Here is an 8783-nt window from a genome sequence, read left to right as displayed (position 1 = left end):
AGCTGGAGCAGGAAGGGAGGAAAGCAGGGACTGTCTCCGCAGCCAGCGGCAAACCCACATCGGGTTCGAGGCAGAAAGATAAGCTCAGCTGCTGACGGCGGACGCACCTCCGCGCTGCCAGGCGGGGCTTGGGCTGGGCACGCCTGCGCCGCGGAACCCGAGGGGTTAAAATACAGGCTCTAAAGACGGACACACAGCCTAGGTACGTATAGGTGATTTTAAAAACCATGAGGAGTCAGGGAAGGATGGTGGCAGTGTTAACGATGGGATTACAAGTGATTTTCATATTTAAAATTTGTATTTTCCAGTTTTTCTAAAAACATCTTTTTGTCATCAGAGTTACTACTTTTTAAAACTACCTTTATAGGGGCGCCTGGGTGGCTCAGTCGTTGGGCGTCTGCCTTCGGCTCAGGTCATGATCTCAGGGTCCTGGGATCGAGCCCCGCACCGGGCTCCCTGCTCAGCTGGAAGCCTGCTTCTCTCTCTCCCACTCCCCCTGCTTGTGTTCCCTCTCTCACTGCCTCTCTCTGTCAAATAAATAAATAAATAAAATCTTTAAAAAAATAAATAAATAAAACTACCTTTATAAAGTAGATAGACTCCTGAAATTTGAAAACAGCTTTCTGAAACACAATGAGAAAGTGTAAAGGAGTAGATGGCTTTTTAAAAGATAACCCCCAGGTGAAGCCTTGTGTCAGTCCAGGAGTCTTTGTGTCTTAAGTGCTGCCTACTTGGCTTGTTTTAAAAGTTTGGATTTTTAGATCCTGGGTTTTCTTAAAGTTAGAAATGTCCTTAGGTACAAAATCATAACTTGAATCATGCACCAAACCGCCCGCCTTCCTCCAAAATAAAAAGAAAGTTATTTTTCTCCCCAAGAGGTCTTCTTCGTGATCTGCCCCAGGTGTAAGAGCCTGGAAGCAGTGATGCCCAGCGAGTGCTCCACTCTTCTACCGCTCCCCAGAAGTCAACCTTGGAAGCCATGTGTAAAATTACATTAAAATTCAGTGTGGGAAAATGCCATTGGTTCTTTGTTGAGGGCCTGGCTATCTGGTCATCAGGTCAAATGGAACAAAGTCTCTCGCCACATAATAATGTGGATGGACCTGGACGGCAACATTTTTTTAGGTTGTTCAGTGACTGAATGATGAAGGACAGTGGGAAGTTTAAGACAGGCAATGATAATTATTAGTGGAAGAAAAACAGGTAAATCAAATCAGGCCCATTTATTTAAAGCGCGGTTAACAGTATAAATGATAGGCAAAGCACATTAAGCCAAATCAGCAAACGTAACCAGGATATATGGTATCACGTTAAAACTCTCACACTCCAGTCGCAGTCTCTTTTAAAAAAAATCCTCATCGCAGTCTGTTCTCCCCCTAAAAAAGACAAGGATCTTGACACATTTCACCTATTGAATGTTCCCTCTCCTTCCTTGCTACTGTTTTTAATGATTTTGTTTCACCTTTTTGTAACTTGTGCTTTGAAACTTGTGTTTATTTTTAAACCAGTCAGCACGTATTTACATTTGTCAGTTGCATTAGTCAAGATCTGTGCCACTGAAGGGGAAAGAAGAGGGTGGCTGTGGAGTAGTTTGGTCCAGCACAGAATCTTGTATTGCCAACTCTGTTTAGAATTGCCAGTACATGTGATAATAAAAAGCAAACCAACATTTATCAGCATTATTACTGTTTTTAAATTCTCTACAGTGTACCCCCTCTGCCAGGGACAAGCTCTTCTCACCTCCACACCCACCTTGGCCCTCCACTGGTTAAGACAGATTAGGTTATGTTGAGGAGCTCCTAAGACACCATTGTAATTATTCCTTGTTTCAGTGACTTTCACAGTTAGGAGTACTGCTCCAGGATTCAGTATTTTGTATAATGTTCCTCAATTGGGGTTTGTCTCTTGTTTTTCTCATGATTAGACTGAGGGTATGGTTGTTTGGGAGAAAGATCACAAATGTGTAAAGTACCATTCTCATCACATCATATCAAGGCTACCTGTTGTCAAAAGGACTTAATCTCTCTTGATGTTGACATTCGTCAGGGTGAGGTCAAGTTGCTCCACTACAAAATTACTTTTTTCCCTCTATTTCCATACTGTACTGTTTAGAAGGAAATCACAAAGCACAGATGACACTAAAGTGTTGGGGAGTTATACTCCATCTCCGTGAGGGAGGGGAATGTCTGCAGAAATTATTGGGAATTATTCTGCATGAGAGGATTGCCTCCCTATCTCTTAATTTCATATTTTTATGTCTTTATTGCCCTGTACTGAAATCTTTGTGATTTCCTCAGATATGTCTTCCAACTCACTAATTCTTTCTTCAGATCGGTATGGCTTCTGTTAAGCCAATCTCTCCCTATATTTTTTATTTCTAAATGTTACGCTTGGTTCTTTTTCACATCTGTTTGATCTTTCTTGATGTTCTTTTCTCGTTTTTAATTTTTCTTTAATCATTTTAATCACATGAAATAATTGGGGGTCTAATCCTGATTTTTGTAAATGTTCATGGTGGGTTGTTATTCATGTATTTTATGGTTTTTGGATTGTGAGTTCATCTTCTGTGAAGCTTTAGGTGTGGGAATCCTGTGCAGCCTGGTTGAGGGCATGTCACTCTAGAGAGGCTTTTTGTGTTTGCTTCTGCTAAGTGCTGCAGGGTATTACTAGCCTGGAACAACTTTTTATCATAATTTCTTGACTCCTGGGTTCTTGGGTCATAACAGTATAATTTCAGGCTCTAGCCTGTGTGAGGGCAGGCCCATGGTTATGAATTCTCAGAAAGACGTTTTTTCTTTTTCCTAACCTAGAGCTCAGGCTAAAACAGGTTACCTGATTGTTTATCTCCCTGTGGCCTGGGCCAGCTATTCCTTGAAAAGGATACAGATCTTCAAAATTCCCACCTTATGGAGGGATCTGGATTACAACTTCTCTTGCAAACTCATCTGACGTCCCCATATAAGTCACTGTCTCTTCAGATAGTTCTTTCCCTTCAATCCTTCCATTTTGGTCTTATGGACTGCATGCTCACTCCTCTCAATTCATTTTCTATGTCTTTTAATTGCCCTTTTATATTTTTCTCTTTGCTACATTACATATCATCTTCTAACTCACTGATTTTCTCTTTGCCTCCAATATAGAGTTTATACCAACTATAAACTGAAATTGAAAATCCCATTCCCCAAATTTCTCATTTGTTTTTCGTAGTCATCTAATTTTAAAATAACTATTCCTTGGGGCACCTGGGTGGCTCAGTCAGTTAAGCATCTGACTCTTGATCTTGGCTCAAGTCATGATCTCAGGGTCTTGAGATTGAGCCCTCTGTCAGTCTCTGGGCTGAGCGTGAAGCCTGCTTTAGTTCTCGCTCTCTCTCAGTGTGCCTGGGTCACTCAGCCAGTCAAGTATCTGTCTTTGGCTCAGGTCATGTTTTTTTAAGATTTTATTTATTTATTTATTTGAGAGAGAGAGAGAGCATGAGCAGGGGGGGAGGGGCAGAGGGAGAAACCGGCTCCTCACTGAACAGGGAGCCCAATGTGGAACTCGATTCCAGGACCCTGGGATCATGACCTGAGCCAAAGGCAGATGCTTAACCCACTGAGCCACCCAGGCGCCCTGTATGTCTATTGTTTAATGTCTGCCTCCCTGACTAGAATATAAAAGCTAGGAAAATGTGAATCTCAGTCTGTTTTGTTCACAGATCCTAGGCTCCTACAACAGTTCCTGGCTCAGTAAATGTTTCTTTGAAGAATGAAAGAACAGGACAGGACAGGGCTTATGTTCATGTTACACAGTGCAGTGCCTGGACTTGAACCATGTCATGATAAAACAAATCTGTCCTGGGGAATAGATGGGCCGTTAGATGTTACAGGGGAGGGGAGAGTCTTAAGAGGTGAGTAGGATGATGACAAGAGGACAGTCGTAAGTGAGTTTGCTTATGGGCCAGAGGACCCAAATTATACAAAGAACTCTGTGCTTGTATGACTCACCGATTTCACAAGTCCCACAAGGAATGGGAAACCTCACAGAAAACGGGAAATCTGTTAGTAGAACACAGGAGAAACGGTGGTGTAGCTACTGTGGTCCTCCTCCTTCTCCTTCTCCTCCACTTCCTCTTTCTCTTCTTTCTCCTCCTCCTCGTCCTCCTCTTCTTCCTTCTCCTCTCTTCCTCCTCTTCCTTCTTCTCCTCCTTTTTCTCCTCCACCATCTACAAGAAGCTTGGTGGTTGCAAAGAAGGAAAAGAACAAGGTCTCTGTCCTTCCACAGCTGTCTAAAGGTATAACGCCCACCAATGAGATTAGAAAACACTTGTACAACTATGTATGAATAAGTTCCTAATAATAAGATTAACACTGTATACAAGGTGCTGAGGGCAAGAAAAATAGGAATAGACAGAGAGAGCTCATTCATTGACCAAGGTCAGTTTTGAATCAAATCTTGAAGAAAAGTAATGGAGTTTGGCAGAACAGAGGCAAGCAGTCTATCCAAGTGGCGTAAGAAAAGCACAATGCCAGGAGTTAGTAAGATCCAGAATCATAATTAGAAGGTCACCGTGTTCAACTCCCATCCAGGACTGAAGTCTGTTAGGGCATCTGTAGTGGACACCTATTCAATTGTCTACCTAGCATCTCTTTGTGGGGGGAAACCCTTCCCATCTAGTTGGTTTCTGTCATAGCTTCCTGTAGCTCATGAACCTGGCCCCTTTCCATCCAGTCTAAGACAGTCTCTCCCCAAAGAATTTTGAATTAATTCTGAAGGAAAGAAAGTAGTTGCTTCCTTGAGTGCTTGGACTTGTAACATACAGATCCAGGAGCAATAGGTGGTCACTTTCTACCACGTGGTCTGGAAAAAAATAACAGGTGCTCTGCAGTGAGAAAGAAGAGGAAAATAGAGGCAGAGAGAGGACCTAGAGTAGAGACACAGCCAGAGCCCCCAGCTCTATTATTTTTTTTTTTGTTTTTTTGTTTGCTGAAGTTATTTTGAATTTGCTTTCTTTTGCTCATAACCAAAACTCCTTACCCTGCAAAATTGACCTGGAAGCTCCTCCTTGGGTCTCAAATGATGTTTCCTTTCAACTGAAAGGTGATGGTGGACTTTGGTCTCACTGTGTCTTATGTCCGGGAGTGGGAGTGGGACGTGGTATCTTCTCCATAGCTACCATGAACCAAGGGTGATTCTGCCTAGTTATACAGGGATGGTGGAGGCTGGGGATGGGCTCGGCTTGGATGGAGTCCCAGGAAAATGAGTGAGCATGATGATTGCCTCTTTTTCCTGCCATACAACTTGACAGATTAACCAGAGATCGTACTCTGAGAAAGATGCATGCAGTTCTTCCCTGAGGGGCAGGTAGATCTCTAAAGATCCTGGTTCTGCCTTTACTGGATATGCAAGCTTGGACAAGCTACTTAAATTTTTTTTGTGTTTCAGTTTCTTCATCTGTAAAGTGGAAATAATAATAATAATAATAATAATAATAATAATAATAGCAATACTATCACCTACCAAACAGAATTGTCATTAGATTTAAATGAGTTAATGTATGTAAAGCATATAGGAAGGTTGCAGGCATACAGTAAATGTTATGCCCAGGAAATGTTAGCTACATCTCTGCTCTTATCATTCCTGGTGAGTGATGGAGGACACTCACTCCCCCATGGAGTCTTGCCTCAGCAACACCACTTCTCTGGGTTATTCCAGTGTGCACCTCCATCTCTGCCAGATTAGCCCGATTAAACCATTTCATCTTCTCTATTTTAACCTTATCTAGGATTAGATTGCAAGCTTCTCAAAAGAAAGAAGTGGTAAGAACCTTGTCCTTCAAGCCACTTTCTGACCCATTTCCTGCATTATCTTCCTAAAACACATGTCTTTGCTCAAAAAATCCAAAGGTAGGTGACAAAACCAAACTGTTGAGAATGAGATTCAAGGCCAGTACTGCTTATTAGAAATATATACAAGTCACATGTGTAATTTAAAATTTTTAGAAGCCGCATTACAAAAAAGTTAAAAGGGGGGCACCTGGGTGGCTAGCTCAATTGATTTCAGCTCAGATCATGATCTCAGGGTTGTGAGATAGAACCCACTGTTGGGCTCTGTGTGGAGCCTGCTTAAGATTTTCTTTTTCCCTCTCCCCCTGCCTTTCCCCCACCCCCCACTGCCCTCTCACTGTCTCTCTTAAAAAAAAAAAAGTAAAAAGGAACAGGTGAAATTAATTTTAATAATATATTTTATGGGGCGCCTGGGTGGCTCAGTTGGTTAAGTGACTGCCTTCAGCTCAGGTCATGATCCTGGAGTCCTGGCATCGAGCCCTGCATCGGGCTCCCTGCTCAGCGGGGAGTCTGCTTCTCCCTCTCCCACTCCCCCTGCTTGTGTTCCTGTTCTTGCGTGTGCACTCTCTCTCTGTGTCAAAAACAAAACAAAACAAAACAAAAAAAATACTTAAAACAATACAGATTTATTAAAGCATATAGTTCTGGAGGTCAGAAGTCCGGGTCGGCTAAAATCAAAGCTCTAGCAGAAAATGTTTCCTTACCTGTTCCAGCGTCTAAGACTGCTTGCATTCCTTGTTTGCTGGCCCCTTCCTCCATCTTCAAAGCCAAACAGTGTAGGGTCTTCCACTCTCTATCTCTGAGCTCTGTTGCTATCACCACCTCTCCTTCTCTGGCTTTGATCTTCCTGCCTCCTTTTTCCCATATTAGGATTCTTGAGATCACATTGGGCCTGCTGGATTAATCCCGGACAATTTTCCCATCTCCAGGTCTGTACCCTTAATCACATCTGCAAAGTCCCTTTTGCCACACGAGGCAACGTATTCACATCTCCCAGGGGTTAGGACATGGGCATCTTTGGAGGACTGTTATTCGCCTCCTACACCCTCCACTGTGGATTAGCAAAGTGTTTAGCTATTGTAAACTCTTGACAAATGTTCTTTTTTTTTTAAAGATTTTTATTTATTTACTTGCGAGAGAGACTGAGACAGAGAGAACAGGAACGGGGAGGGGGGTGAGGGGCAGAGGGAGAGGGAGAAGCAGGCTCCCCACTGAGCCTGACACAGGGCTCCTCGAGGGGCTCCACGTGGGGCTCCATCCCAGGACCCTGAGATCATGACCTGAGCTGAAGTCAGATGCTGAACTGACTGAGCCACCCAGGTACCCCAACAAATGTTCTTATTGTTAGAAAACCTTGATTCTAGTTCTTAACAACATTATTTACACATTTCTGTAAGTGTTCTGTGAATGTCTTATCCTTGGCATTTGGCACAGCACATCGCACGTATTTTACTCACCAACTCATGTTCATCAGGTACTTTCCGTGTGTAAATCAGGGTTACTAAAGCAATTGGGAACCCAGTTCCCACCCTCATGAGCATGTACTGTCAACTATAGATATAGAATGGTGCTCAGATATTTATCAAATGAATTAGCAAAGCAAAACAGCTTACTTCCACTTCAGAGGAACACATCATTGCTTTAGCTCTTACCATACTCTCTCCTTGGGATGCTCTTTCATACTTTTGCTTGACAAAATTTATCCATGCTTCAAGACTAGGCTCAATACCTGCCCTTTGCTTTTTTTGAGGAAATGCACATTGTAAGTTGTACTTGAACATGTTCCCTGCCTTGCTTTGTTAGCTAAGAAATATATCTCAAAGTTGATGGCCTGTTCTCTAGCCACTATGTAAGACTGTATGGTTACTTACTGGACACTCATCTCTAACCTGGGATTTCTTTTCATAATTTTTCTTCACTTCGGTATTTATCTTTTATAGTCTCTGAATTTCTTCTAAGTTATCTTACATGATTTGTGAAATGAAGACACTATAAGTAAGTCATTTAAAATGTATTATCCTCCTGTGTCAGTCAGTCAGGTCCTCTGGGAAACAGAGGCCAAGATGAAGTTAGAAGTGCAGGAAGTCTGTTTGGGGTAGAGCCAAAGAGAGATGAAGGGGTGAGGGGGCAGCAGGCGGGGAGGGCCATCAGACTGCGCTGTGGGTTTGACATCTACGAGAGGGTAGAGAGAAGGAAGGCCGGGTGGGAAGAGCTGCTCTAGGGAAGTCTCGGCTGGCCCCAGAGTCCTGGTGCAGATTACCCAGAAAGCAGTGCTTTCTTGGGCAGAAATGGCCAGGTCCTAGCACCCCAAACTCCCGCCACTGGCTGGGGCTTCCCTGGGGAGAGTGCGGCTTTGGACCAAGTGCTGTGGCACATCTTAACAGGTGCTGCAGCTGGAGGCTGTCGATTAACGGCCTCCTTGACGTGGGGGCTCCCCGCAAGGAGATCCAAGCTGCGCACCTCCGGATCTAGCCTGCTTCTTGAGGCAAATACTGTCATGTTCCCTTTGTAACTTTGCTCATACGGCAAGTGTCCAGTTACTTCTTTTCATTGAAGCTGTGGGTGATGTAATAGCAATAGCATGATATGGTAGACCTTGGGTTTTAGAGACAAAAAGAACTGGATTCACATCTCAGGTTTTGTTTTAAGATTTTATTTATTTATTTTAGAGAAAGAGAGAGAGAGGGAGAGAGAGTGCTCAAGAACGAGAAGGGGGAGTAGTAGAGGGGGAAAGAATCTCAAGCAGACTCCCCAAGCTGAGCCTGGAGCCTGACAAGGGGCTCAGTCTCACAACCCTGAGATCATGACCAAAACCATGATCATGAACGAAACCAACAGGTGGATGCTTAACTGACTGAAACACCCAGGCGCCCCACATCTCAGGTTTTGCTAGATTAGATTAGCTGGAAACCAGTGCAAGTCATTTAACTTCTCTAAACCTTTAAAGTCATAAAATGA

This window comes from Mirounga leonina, unplaced genomic scaffold (assembly GCF_011800145.1).
Source record: "Mirounga leonina isolate KUSES-001 unplaced genomic scaffold, KU_Mleo_1.0 Mir_127, whole genome shotgun sequence".
Lineage (NCBI taxonomy): Eukaryota > Metazoa > Chordata > Mammalia > Carnivora > Phocidae > Mirounga > Mirounga leonina.
The sequence above is the reverse complement of the archived record's forward strand: the minus strand, read 5'-3'. Positions refer to the sequence as shown.